This window comes from Mus caroli, unplaced genomic scaffold (assembly GCF_978045245.1).
Source record: "Mus caroli unplaced genomic scaffold, Mus_caroli_1 scaffold_5, whole genome shotgun sequence".
Taxonomy (NCBI): Eukaryota; Metazoa; Chordata; class Mammalia; order Rodentia; family Muridae; genus Mus; species Mus caroli.
The window spans coordinates 24,389,079-24,401,907 of NW_028227260.1; positions in this window are offsets into that span (position 1 = coordinate 24,389,079).

Here is a 12,829-nt window from a genome sequence, read left to right on the forward strand (position 1 = left end):
GACATCCAAAACACCATCAGATCCTTCTACCAAAGGCTATACTCAACAAAACTGGAGAACCTGGATGAAATGGAGAAGTTCCTAGACAGATACCAGGTACCAAAGTTGAATCAAGATCAGGTTAATGATCTAAACAGCCCTATATCCCCCAAAGAAATAGAAGCAGTCATTAATAGTCTCCCAACCAAAAAAAGCCCAGGACCAGATGGGTTTAGTGCAGAGTTCTATCAGACCTTCAAAGAAGATCTAATCCCAGTTCTTCACAAACTATTCCACAAAATAGAAACAGAAGGTACTCTACCCAACTCATTCTATGAAGCCACAATTACTCTGATACCTAAACCACAAAAAGACCCAACAAAGATAGAAAACTTCAGACCAATATCCCTTATGAATATTGATGCAAAAATCCTCAATAAAGTTCTTGCTAACTGAATCCAAGAACACATCAAAACAATCATCCATCCTGACCAAGTAGGTTTCATCCCAGGGATGCAGGGATGGTTCAATATATGGAAATCCATCAACGTAATCCAGTATATAAACAAACTCAAAGACAAAAACCACATAATCATCTCGTTAGATGCAGAAAAAGCATTTGACAAGATCCAACACCCATTCATGATAAAAGTCTTGGAAAGATCAGGAATTCAAGGCCCATACCTAAACATGATAAAAGCAATCTACAGCAAACCAGTAGCCAACATCTAAGTAAATGGTCAGAAGCTTGAAGCAATCCCTCTAAAATCAGGGACTAGACAAGGCTGTCCACTTTCTCCATACCTATTCAACATTGTACTTGAAGTCCTAGCCAGAGCAATTCGACAACAAAAGGAGATCAAAGGGATACAAATTGGAAAAGATGAAGTCAAAATATCACTTTTTGCAGATGATATGATAGTATATATAAGTGACCCTAAAAATTCCACCAGAGAACTCCTAAGCCTGATAAACAGCTTCGGTGAAGTAGCTGGATATAAAATTAACTCAAACAAATCAATGGCCTTTCTCTACACAAAGAATAAACAGGCTGAGAAAGAAATTAGGGAAACAACACCCTTCTCAATAGTCACAAATAATATAAAATATCTTGGCGTGACTCTAACTAAGGAAGTGAAAGATCTGTATAATAAAAACTTCAAGTCTCTGAAGAAAGAAATTATAGAAGATCTCAGAAGATGGAAAGATCTCCCATGCTCATGGATTGGCAGGATCAACATTGTAAAAATGGCTATCTTGCCAAAAGCAATCTACAGATTCAATGCAATCCCCATCAAAATTCCAAATCAATTCTTCAACGAATTAGAAAGTGCAATCTGCAAATTCATCTGGAATAACAAAAAACCTAGGATAGCAAAAACTCTCCTCAAGGATAAAAGAACCTCTGGTGGAATCACCATGCCGGACCTAAAGCTCTACTACAGAGCAATTGTGATAAAAACTGCATGGTACTGGTATAGTGACAGACAAATAGACCAATGGAATAGAATTGAAGACCCAGAAATGAATCCACACACCTGTGGTCACTTGATCTTCGACAAGGGAGCTAAAAACATCCAGTGGAAGAAAGACAGCATTTTCAACAAATGGTGCTGGCACAACTGGTTGTTAACATGTAGAAGAATGCGAATCGATCCATTCCTATCTCCTTGTACTAAGGTCAAGTCTAAGTGGATCAAGGAACTTCACATAAAACCAGAGACACTGAAACTTATAGAGGAGAAAGTGGGGAAAAGCCTTGAAGATATGGGCACAGGGGAAAAATTCCTGAATAGAACAGTAATGGCTTGTGCTGTAAGATCGAGAATTGACAAGTGGGACCTCATGAAACTACAAAGCTTCTGCAAGGCTAAAGACACCATCAATAAGACAAAAAAACCACCAACAGATTGGGAAAGGATCTTCACCTATCCTAAATCAGATAAGGGACTAATATCCAATATATATAAAGAACTCAAGAAGGTGGACTCCAGAAAGTCAAATAACCCCATTAAAAAATGGGGCTCAGAACTGAACAAAGAATTCTCACCTGAGGAATACCGAATGGCAGAGAAGCACCTGAAAAAATGTTCAACATCCTTAATCATCAGGGAAATGCAAATCAAAACAACCCTGAGATTCCACCTCACACCAGTCAGAATGGCTAAGATCAAAAATTCAGGTGACAGCAGATGCTGGCGAGGATGTGGAGAAAGTGGAACACTCCTCCATTGTTGGTGGGATTGCAAGCTTGTACAACCACTCTGGAAATCAGTCTGGCGGTTCCTCAGAAAATTGGACATAGTACTACCGGAGGATCCAGCAATACCTCTCCTGGGCATATATCCAGAAGATGTCCCAACCGGTAAAAAGGACACATGCTCCACTATGTTCATAGCAGCCCTATTTATAATAGCCAGAAGCTGGAAAGAACCCAGATGTCCCTCAACAGAGGAATGGATACAGAAATTATGGTACATTTACACAATGGAGTACTACTCAGCTATTAAAAAGAATGAATTTATGAAATTCCTAGCCAAATGGATGGACCTGGAGGGCATCATCTTGAGTGAAGTAACACAATCACAAAAGAACTCACACAATATGTATTCATTGATAAGTGGATATTAGCCCAAAACTTAGGATACCCAAGATATAAGATACAATTTGATAAACGCATGAAACTCAAGAAGAATGAAGACCAAAGTGTGGACATCGTGCACCTTCTTAGAATTGGGAACAAAACACCCAGGGAAGGAGTTACAGAGACAAAGTTCGTAGCTGTGATGAAAGGATGGACCATTTAGAGACTGCTGTATCCAGGGATCCGTCCCATAATCAGCTTCTAAACGCTGACACCATTGCATACACTAGTGAGATCTTGCTGAAAGGACCCAAATATAGCTGTCTCTTGTGAGACGATGCCGGGGCCTAGCAAACACAGGAGTGGATGTTCACAGTCAGCTATTGGATGTATCACAGGGCTCCCAATGGAGAAGCTAGAGAAAGTACCCAAGGAGCTAAAGGGATCTGCAACCCTATTTTTGGAACAACATGATGTACTAACCAGAACCCTGGAGCTCTTGTCTCTAGCTGCATATGTATCGAAAGATGGCCTAGTCGGCCATCAATGGAAAGAGAGGCCCATTGGACTTGCAAACTTTATATGCCCCAATATAGGGGAATGCCAGGGCCAAAAGAATGGGAATGGGTGGGTAGGGAAGTGGGGGGCGCTATGGGGGACTTTTGGGATAGTATTGGAAATGTAATTGAGGAAAATATGTAATAAAAATATTAAAAAAAAAAAGTGTCATGTGAATGTGGTGTTAACTTGATGGGCAGGAATGAAAGAGGATAAGAACAGGAATTGAAAACCAGGCCCAGTAGCTCCCATCTATGAGCCAAGCATTAAGGAAGATGAGGAAGGAGAATCATGGTGAGTTCGAGAGCCACATGAACAACAAACATAGTGTGTCCTAGGCCAGGTTGGAATACCAGTGATACCCCTGTATTTAAGAGTGTGCAGTGGTGGAAAGGGAGGAGGAGAGAAGGGAAGATAAAGTAAAAAAAAGAAGATGACTGATATTAAGAAAGCCCAAATCTGGCTAGGTAGTACAGAATGGCTAAACACCATGTTCAACTGGCAGTTTGCAGGCCTCTTGTGTCCCAGAATACACATGAGTGTATTCTGCACAGCACAGAAAAAACCATGAACTCTCAGATAAAACCTGTGAACTTCTGATCTGTTTTCTTTTGTAACTTAATTGCAAACTCCTACAGTTCTTGAGCATGAATTTCGTAGACAACTTTGTATCCCAAAGGTAAAGGGTTGTGCATGCCTACTTGAAAGAACAAAACGAGACTGCCAGGAATAGAGGTGGAAAACTGCAAAAGCTTTTCAGCAGCAGAGCTAAAATAATGATGCATTAGAAGGAGTCAGTCGTCTGAAGAACAGAGTGCTTCAAAGGAGCCAAAAAGTCCAGCATGGTTCTCTGCTGTTACCAGTAGAGCCTTTCTTAACTAGACAGCTTTTCTCTTCCTATGTTTCTTTGGCTTTACAGAAATCAGTGTCTTGGTTTAAAAAAAAAAATCCCTTCATTCTTCCTTCAACCTAGAATCATGAGCAACAGGAAAGAAGCCAAGAGATAATGAAAGGAACTGCAAGTTCTTCCATAAACACTTAACCGTGGGTGTCTTTAGCCACAAGACAGACAGACAGACACACACACACACACATACACACACACAAACACTTAAGAAGGTATATTGTTTATGCACCTCAATGAGAGCACTTTCACTTTTCCTATTTCTGTGGTCACTCCCACCAAAATGGAGACAGCTCACCAAATGACCCCATCTTAGAAAATGCTGCTGTGTGCGGTACAATAATCACCAATTAATAGGAACATTAGCTTTGCAACTGAAAACGGTTTTTCTTTTCTCCATGCAGATTAGAACATGAAATCAGTTTCAAGTTAGTCTCTATTTGCAGACTCAGTATGACCTGCAAAGACAAAAGACAAAGAAGCAACAGCTGTCATGTGCTTCCAGCTCTTATTTATTTATTTATTTATTTATTTATTTATTTATTTATTTATTTATTTATAGTTAAATAAATTTAAAGATGGAATAATCATGATAAATTCAAGTTCCGCAAGCAACTCACAGTTCTTTTCTTCTTGTTAGGAGGCTGTTTTATCAAATGTGACCTTTGTTTTTTCTGAGTATATTCAGTCACAGGGAGTAATTAAGGGGCAAGATTATATTTCAGGCTGCATTGGGCTCCGATTTCCCATTTGATTTCATTGGACTGTCGTCTTTTATTTATTGAGCATCTACTATGTGTCGGACACTCTTCTTGGTGTCTGCAATAAAACAGTAAATTAGACATAAATCCTGAGCATAATGGAGCGTATTTGCTGCCTTGTTTGGTATTGTGCTAGCACCACTTTCTGCATTTTCTTTTTTGAGAAACAGCTAAGGAGAAGGAAAACAAACTCTCAAGGACCCTTCCTTCTTTTTTCCCATTGTTGCTTGTGCTTCTAGAAAATAGATCCCTGACTCTCTCAGGAAATAAAAAAGAAAATATTTGTATGACTTAAGCATGTTTATTTCTCTTAGGACTTCCTCTGCCCTTCAGGTCATATTTCTTGTGATGGTGGTCAAATATAAAGCCTTGGCATTTCTAGCAATCAGCCACTCATCTCCCACACTACCACCTGCCTTAAATCAGCTCACTTACCTTGTAATGATGTGAAAAGTTCTCTGCTTCCTAAAGGGGCTTGGAAGAAGGTCTACTTAGCTAGTGACAAGAAAGCTTTTAATACAGTGCTAGAGGACTTTAATATATTATTTTGCATCCTCAAATCCTCAGTAAATTTCACTACTTTTTTGTTATCCTGTGTCTCTCCCTCTCCCTCTCCCTCTCTCTCTCTCTCTCTCTCTCTCTCTCTGTCTGTCTGCCTGCATAAGTGTGTGTCTGTGTGTGTGTAAAGATAGACAAGTGTGCCCCAGAGTACATATGTGTAATAGACCACAACTGCAGAAGTTGTTCTCTCCTTCCAGCATGTGGGTCGAAGGATCCGTCTCAGATTGTCAGGCTGTCAGGCTCAGCAACAGGCACATATACACACTGAACCATCTCTCTGGCCTCTACTCAACAATTTTGATAAGCACTTTTCTTCTTTGAATGTCATGTATCCTTCATCTTTGTGAAACAAAATTGTACTGGCTCCCCTCTCACTACTTCTCTGGCCGTCTCTCTCATTTTTGAGGATATTCTTCCCCTGTACATCCCTTAAATGGCAGAATTCTATCTCAGAGGTCTATTCAAAGCCCTTGCCTCTCCTTTCCTGACCTGTCCTCACCTCCCATCTCCTTTCTCCCTCTGTTCTACAGCCATAAGGTCTGTATGACCTCCTGGCAATAAAACAAGCTATCATTTACCTGCCAGTGTTTCCCAAATTTTTCCTCCATATATATGTTTGCCTGAGTTACAGATCCATATATTTAGATAGCTTCTAGAACTTTCCAGTCCTCTACACATCTAAAACTGACTATATACATAATCTCACCTTTATAATGCTTTCCAAATCCTTTTATCACAACCCCAGCCACATCCTACCTTGACAATCACCAACTTATACCAGTTGTGCTTCCTGAATAGATGTCACAGACATTCACTGTTCTCTATGCCACTGCTAGTACAAGTGTTACCCGTATATACAAAATTGTTATCTGTTTTTAAGACATGAGACAATCACCTGAAATTTTCTTTTAACCCTTTGTCTTACCTTCCTCCACATTACAGTTAGCCATAAAGGCTAAGGTTTAAATCTAATCACAGGATTTCTTCACTGCATACAGAATTTCAGTGGCTTCCTTTAAAAGATAAAGAAAGCTCTTAATATGAATCTAGAGGCTTGAATAATCTGCATTCCCTTTATGGAACCTGTCCTTTAGATAAATGGTCATCTCCCATGATATATACATTATCTTTAATATTCTACTCATTGCACAGTATGTTAACTGTGACTCTAGATTCACCTACGCATTCATCCATTGTAAACAAACAAATATAAATTGTTTCATTTCTGTTTGAGCTCACTAATAACTATTTGTGTATATGTCAATTTATGCAAGAGTATTTTACTACCATACCAATTACTTTTATTAAGTAATTTTCTCTTCCATTCAACTACGAAGTCATTTTGAATATTATTATTATTTTAATATATATGTACACAGATATATATGGTGGGCATGGGCAGAGCCCAAACAAGAACAGATCCTCTGGGGCTGGCGTTACATGTGACTGTGTGCCACCAAACATATGTATTGGGAACTGTCGTAGGGTTTTACTGCTGTGAACAGACACCATGACTAAGGCAAGTCTTATAAACAAACAAACAAACAAACAAATGAAAACATATAATTGGAGCTGCCTTACAGATTCAGAGGTTTAGTCCATTATCATCAAGGTGGGAGCATGGCAGCATCCAGGCAGGCATGGCACAGGCAGAGCTGAGAGTTCTATGTCTTCATCCAAAGGCTGCTAGTGGAAGACTAACTTCCAGGCACCTAGGGTGAGAATAGTAAGCCCACACCCACAGTGACACTCCTACTCCAACCAGTTCACACCTCCAAATGGTGCCACTCCCTGGTCCAAGAATAGACAGACCATCACATTCCACTCCCTGACCCCCATAGACTAGTTCAAACACATGAGTCTATGGGGGGGGGCATATTTAACATAGCATAATGCAAAATGCACTTAGTCCAACTTTCAAAGTCCTCATAGTCTATAGCAGTCTCAACAATGTTAAAAGTCCAAAATTCAAGGTCTCTTCTGAGATTCATCCAATCACTGAACTGTAATCCCAAAGAAAGACAGGAAACCAGCTGGCAAACTCCAAACTCTGCATCTCCATGGCTGATGTCAAAGCAATTTTCAGATCTCCACTCCTTTTTCATCTTTGTTGACTGCAACAAACTGCTTTCTTCTGGGCTGTTCCACCTCCTGTTAGCAGCTTTTCTCAGCATGTATCCCATGGCTCTGGCATCTTTAACATCGTTGAGTCTCCAAGACAATTTCAATGTTACTGCTTCTTGTTTCAGTGTCTGGGATTCCACTTGATCTTTTGGATTCCTCCTAAGGGCTAACATCACTTCTCCAGCTCTGCCCTTTGTAGCACTCTAAGCTCAGGTTGACCCACTCCACTACGGCTCCTGTTCTTGGTGATCATCCCATGGTACTGACATCTTTAATAATACACTGGGGTGTTCCACTCCAACTAGGCTTCACCAATAGCCTCTCATAGTCTCTCTTCATGGTGCCAAGCCTCAAATCCTTTGCATAATCCCTTCAGTCCTGAGACATCAACTACAGCTGAGGCTATACCTTCTCCAATGGCCTTCCATGACCTCTCACAGTGCCAAGCCTCAGCTGTTCTTCATGACACCTTCACGCCTTCAAAACCAGTACCACCTAGATGACTCTTACCAAATCCAGCTGCGGCATGAGGTACAACCTTAGCTATCTCTGGGAAACAGCGTCTTTGTGCTCCCAAAAAACAATTCCCAGAAGATTTCAGTGATGCTGGTCTCTTCTTAATTATAGTTCCTTCCATTCTTAACTCTAGAGCCAGAGCCACATGGCTGAAGCTGCCATTCTGCTGTTTGCAGGAACTAGAAAATGACCCCCTTGTACTATTACATTATCACTGGCTTTATGTTTTCCAAATCCTTCACTGCCTAAGCTTGGCTATCCTGGAAATTGCTCTGTAGATTGAACTTGAATGCAGAGATAAGCATGCCTGTCTCCTGAGATTAAAGATGTGTACTTCCATGCCTGGATCTAAATTTAGCTGGGTAGGATCTTGCCCCAAGGTCCCACTCCCTTAATCTGTTATCTCCTAGAACACAGCATTTTGCTCCATTTCACTTCCTGGGAGCCCTTTAATACTCGAACCATATATTATATACTTTTCCTTTCTAAGCTAGCTATGCTTGTTCAAACTTCTCTTCATAAGACTTACCCAGAGAACAAAGTCTCTGCTGGGATTTTTTTTTTGAAACTTCCCTTGTCAATGCAATTAATCTGAGTCTCTTCACCTTAGGCTCAGGCAGACTTTTCAGATAAGGGCAAAAAGTTGCCACATTCTTCACCAAAATACCACAAAACAGTCTTTATACCACATTCTGAAATTCTTCTCCTTTAAAATCCCTTGGACCAGATCAACACTGTTCAAATTACTCCCAGCATCAAAGTCTTCCATATTCCTATTAGGATGACCCAGTAAGCCCCAATTTAAAGCATTCTACTGCATTCCAAATCCAAAGTCCCAAAATCCACATTCTTTCAAATAAAAGCATGGTCAGGCCTTTCACAGAAATACCCCAGTCCCTGGTACCAACTTCTGTCTTATTTAGGGTTTTACTACTGTGAACAGACATTATGACTAAGGCAAGTCTTATTAAAACAAAACAAAACAAAACAAAACAAACAAACAAACAAAAAAAACAGCATTTAATTAGGCCTGGCTTACAGGGTCAGAGGTTCAGTCCATTATCTTCAAGGTGGGAACACAGCAGTATCTAGGCAGGCATGACACAGGCAGAGATGGGAGTTATATGTCTTCATCCAAAGGCTGCTAGTGGAAGACTGACTTCCAGGTACCTAAAGTGAGAGTATTAAGCCCACACCCACAGTGACACACCTACTCCAACCAGTTCACACCTTCAAATGGTGCCACTCCCTGATCCAAGACTAGACAAACCATCACAGAAACCAAACTGGAATCCTCTGTAAGTGGACTATATACTCTCAACTTCTAAGCCATTTTCTAGCCCCAGATTTGAGTAATTTTTGATGGTGCAATTAGGCTATACATTTTTCAAAGCTAAGATTTTCTTGTTCAATTTTCTATTATAACTTTCCTTATTGTTGGAATATAGTATTACCTTTATTTTGTTAAATATATTAGGTTGGGGTTACAACTGATCAAAACATTTTAAAGGTTTGTTTGTCTATGTAATTTTTATATAAGTGCTCCTTCTGCATGAACACCTACACACCTTAGGAGGCCATCAGATCATATTATAGATGGCTCTAAGCCATCATGTGCCTCTGACACTTGAACTCAGGACCTTTAAAAGAACAGCCAGTGCTCTTAACCACTAAACCATACAGCCACACAACAGATCAAAACATAATAATTAAAATATTCAGCCAGATAAATCAGCAGACAAATATGCTTGCCATTCAAGCCTGAAACCCTGAGTTCATCCCTGGAACCCACATCAGAAGGAGAGAACCAATTAGTGAAAGTTGTCCTCTGATGTTTACAGGCACACAATAGCATACATTCATCTACAAACATACTCACACACACACACAACACAACACAAACAACAATAACAATGATAAATAATAATAGTAAATATTTAAAATATTAAAACAAAATATTTTATATGAATAACCATAAATTTAAAACACCAAGAAAACCTCCACCTAAATACCACCGTCTTAGTTAACAGAATCTTCAGCAATTGTAAACCAAGAAGTCATAGTTGGCAATGACTTGTATGCATGCATAAACACTGTGTAACTGTAGCATTCACATCAGAAGAAAATATAATATACATATATACATATATGTATATATATATAAAACAATTAAAGTTAACAATTCATAAATTGATAGTAAATCATGGGTATTAGTCGTAAACTCAGTCTGCTCATTAAGTAGATGGCCGCTTTACAATCAGTATTTTTAGTTGTAGTCTTCTAAAAATCCTGATGCTTACTGAATTTAACCTCTTCGGTATTGACTGAAGGGTGAAAAATAATTGACAGTTATTTATCCCTTGGCTAGTTAATTGTCCAGAGAAAATACCCAAAGGTTTAAATGATTCTACATTAAAAAGTCGTTTTAACAGAATTTATTTTTAAGTATTTTACGTCTTTTAAAAATCATGCTACCATTTTACACTTCTAGCTAGATATTACTCTTCAAAATCTGCCTCTTTGGGTTCCGGGATCTACCAGAGAACTCCTAAACCTGATAAACAGCTTCAGTGAAGTAGCTGGATATAAAATTAACTTAAACAAGTCTTTCTCTACACAAAGGATAAACAGGCTGAGAAAGAAATTAGGGAAACAACACCCTTCTCAATAGTCACAAATAATATAAAATACCTTGGTGTGACTCTAACTAAGGAAGTGAAAGATCTGTATGATAAGAACTTCAAGTCTCTGAAGAAAGAAATTAAAGAAGATCTCAGAAGATGGAAAGATCTCCCATGCTCATGGATGGGCAGGATCAATATAGTAAAAATGGCTATCTTGCCAAAAGCAATCTACAGATTCAATGCAATCCCCATCAAACATGAACACATTTGCTGAAGGTGGGAGTGTAAACTGGTCCAGCCACTAGTGAAATCTGTGCAGAGTTCCTTTAAACGAGAGAAATAGATCTACTCTAGGACTCAGCTGTTCCACTCCTAAGCATATACCCAAAGGATTGACACTACTTAGAAGATATCTGCTCTTCCATGCTCCTTGCCATTTTATTCACGATAACCAGGAAATAGAAACAGCCTACATGTTCATTAGATAATGAATGGATAATGAATATGTGGTACATATATACAGTGGAACATAATTCAGCTATAAAGAAAAATGCAATTATAGAATTTACAGGGAAGTGGATGGAGCTCAAAACAATCATTCACAGTGAGGTAAACCAGACTCAGAAAGACAAACAGCCCATATTCTTTCTCATATGTGGTGGATGCTAGCTTTGAATCTTTAGATATGTATGTTTAAATTAGAATACCCAAAGAATGTAAGAAACCAGTAAGGGGACTATGTGTGGGGGTGGGGGTGGGGGGAAGGTGTTCAAAGGAATAGGATAAAATGCAGGTGACATGGAGGGAGAAAGAGGAATAATGGAGTAAAGAGGGTTAAATAGGGTGAGGTATGGGAGGGGGAGCTAAAAGAATGAGTAGAGAGGGGGGATAAATAGACTAAAACCTTTGAAAATGTTGTATCAAAGCCCACTACTTTAGAAACTTTCTAAAATATGTGCATGTACACATATACACAGATATGTAAACAAAGTTTAAATGGAGCTACCTTATAATGGTTGGATATATATCCCACAGTGCTCTTAGGCCACTGCCAGGTATGAGTTAACCTCTTTTGGGTGCCATAGAACTCCTCCAAACATTACAGGCTGCTGCCATTACTCTTGGTTATCCTCCAGAATTCAATTGTAAGACTATGCTATTGAAGTTAAAATGGTGCATAGAACATGGAATAATGAAACTGATTGCAACCTCAAAGTTTTATCCCTACTGGCTAGTTTTCATAGTGATGAAAGGCTCTATGAATGCTACCAGGGAGAAAAGTATTCAATAACCATACCCAGCTGGGAAACCTGCAAGCTACAGTAACCACTGGTCCAACAAAGCATGCCCATTGCTGCCAAGGTGCCACAAATTGTGGTACATGGGCTGTCTTAGTTACTGTTCTATTGCTGTGAAGAGTCAAGATGTCCAAGGCAACTCTTATAACCAAAAGCATTTCACTGGAGACTTGCTTGCAGTTTCAGAGGTTTAGTCCATGGGCAACCAGGCAGCCAAACAGCCAGGCAGGAGCTGAGATTATTACATTCTGATTCACAATCAGCAGAGAAAGAGACTGATCCTGGTTTGGGAGTTGGAAACCTCAAAGCCCACTCACATTGACATATATCCTCCAAGAAGGCTACACTTAATCTTTTCCAAATATCTCATCAACTGGGGACTAAGCATACAAATATATGAGCCTATAGGGGCCATTTTCATTCAAACCACCATCTGGGCATAGTAAAAAACTGCCCTCTAAGGACTTAACTTTACAGCATAGGTTAGGAAAGCTTTGCAGTAAACAGTGATTAATACAGAGATGCACAAATGATCTGTATGCAGAGAATGAGGGACTGGGGAGTATCCCTCTCTAGATAGACCTTCTAGCTTCTAGTCTTTTCCCAAGACTCAGGGTCTTCATGGAAGAGGGGATGAAAAAGTTTTTAAGAGCCTGACGGAATAGACATCTGCTATGAAAAAATATTTGCCAGATATAACAACATCATTGCACACATAAACCCACAGCCGTTTTGATCTCATGCACTAGACATGCACAGGATCAAGACAATGAAAATCCAAGAGAAGGGGTTTGTGAAACCTTTGGTAGAAGGAAAGGGAAAGTTAGCTTTCTTCAGGGATGTGACCATTAAGAGACCAACCATGCCCCAGTAGATTATATTGCACATCTATGCAGATAGAGGCAGCACTAAGTATACAC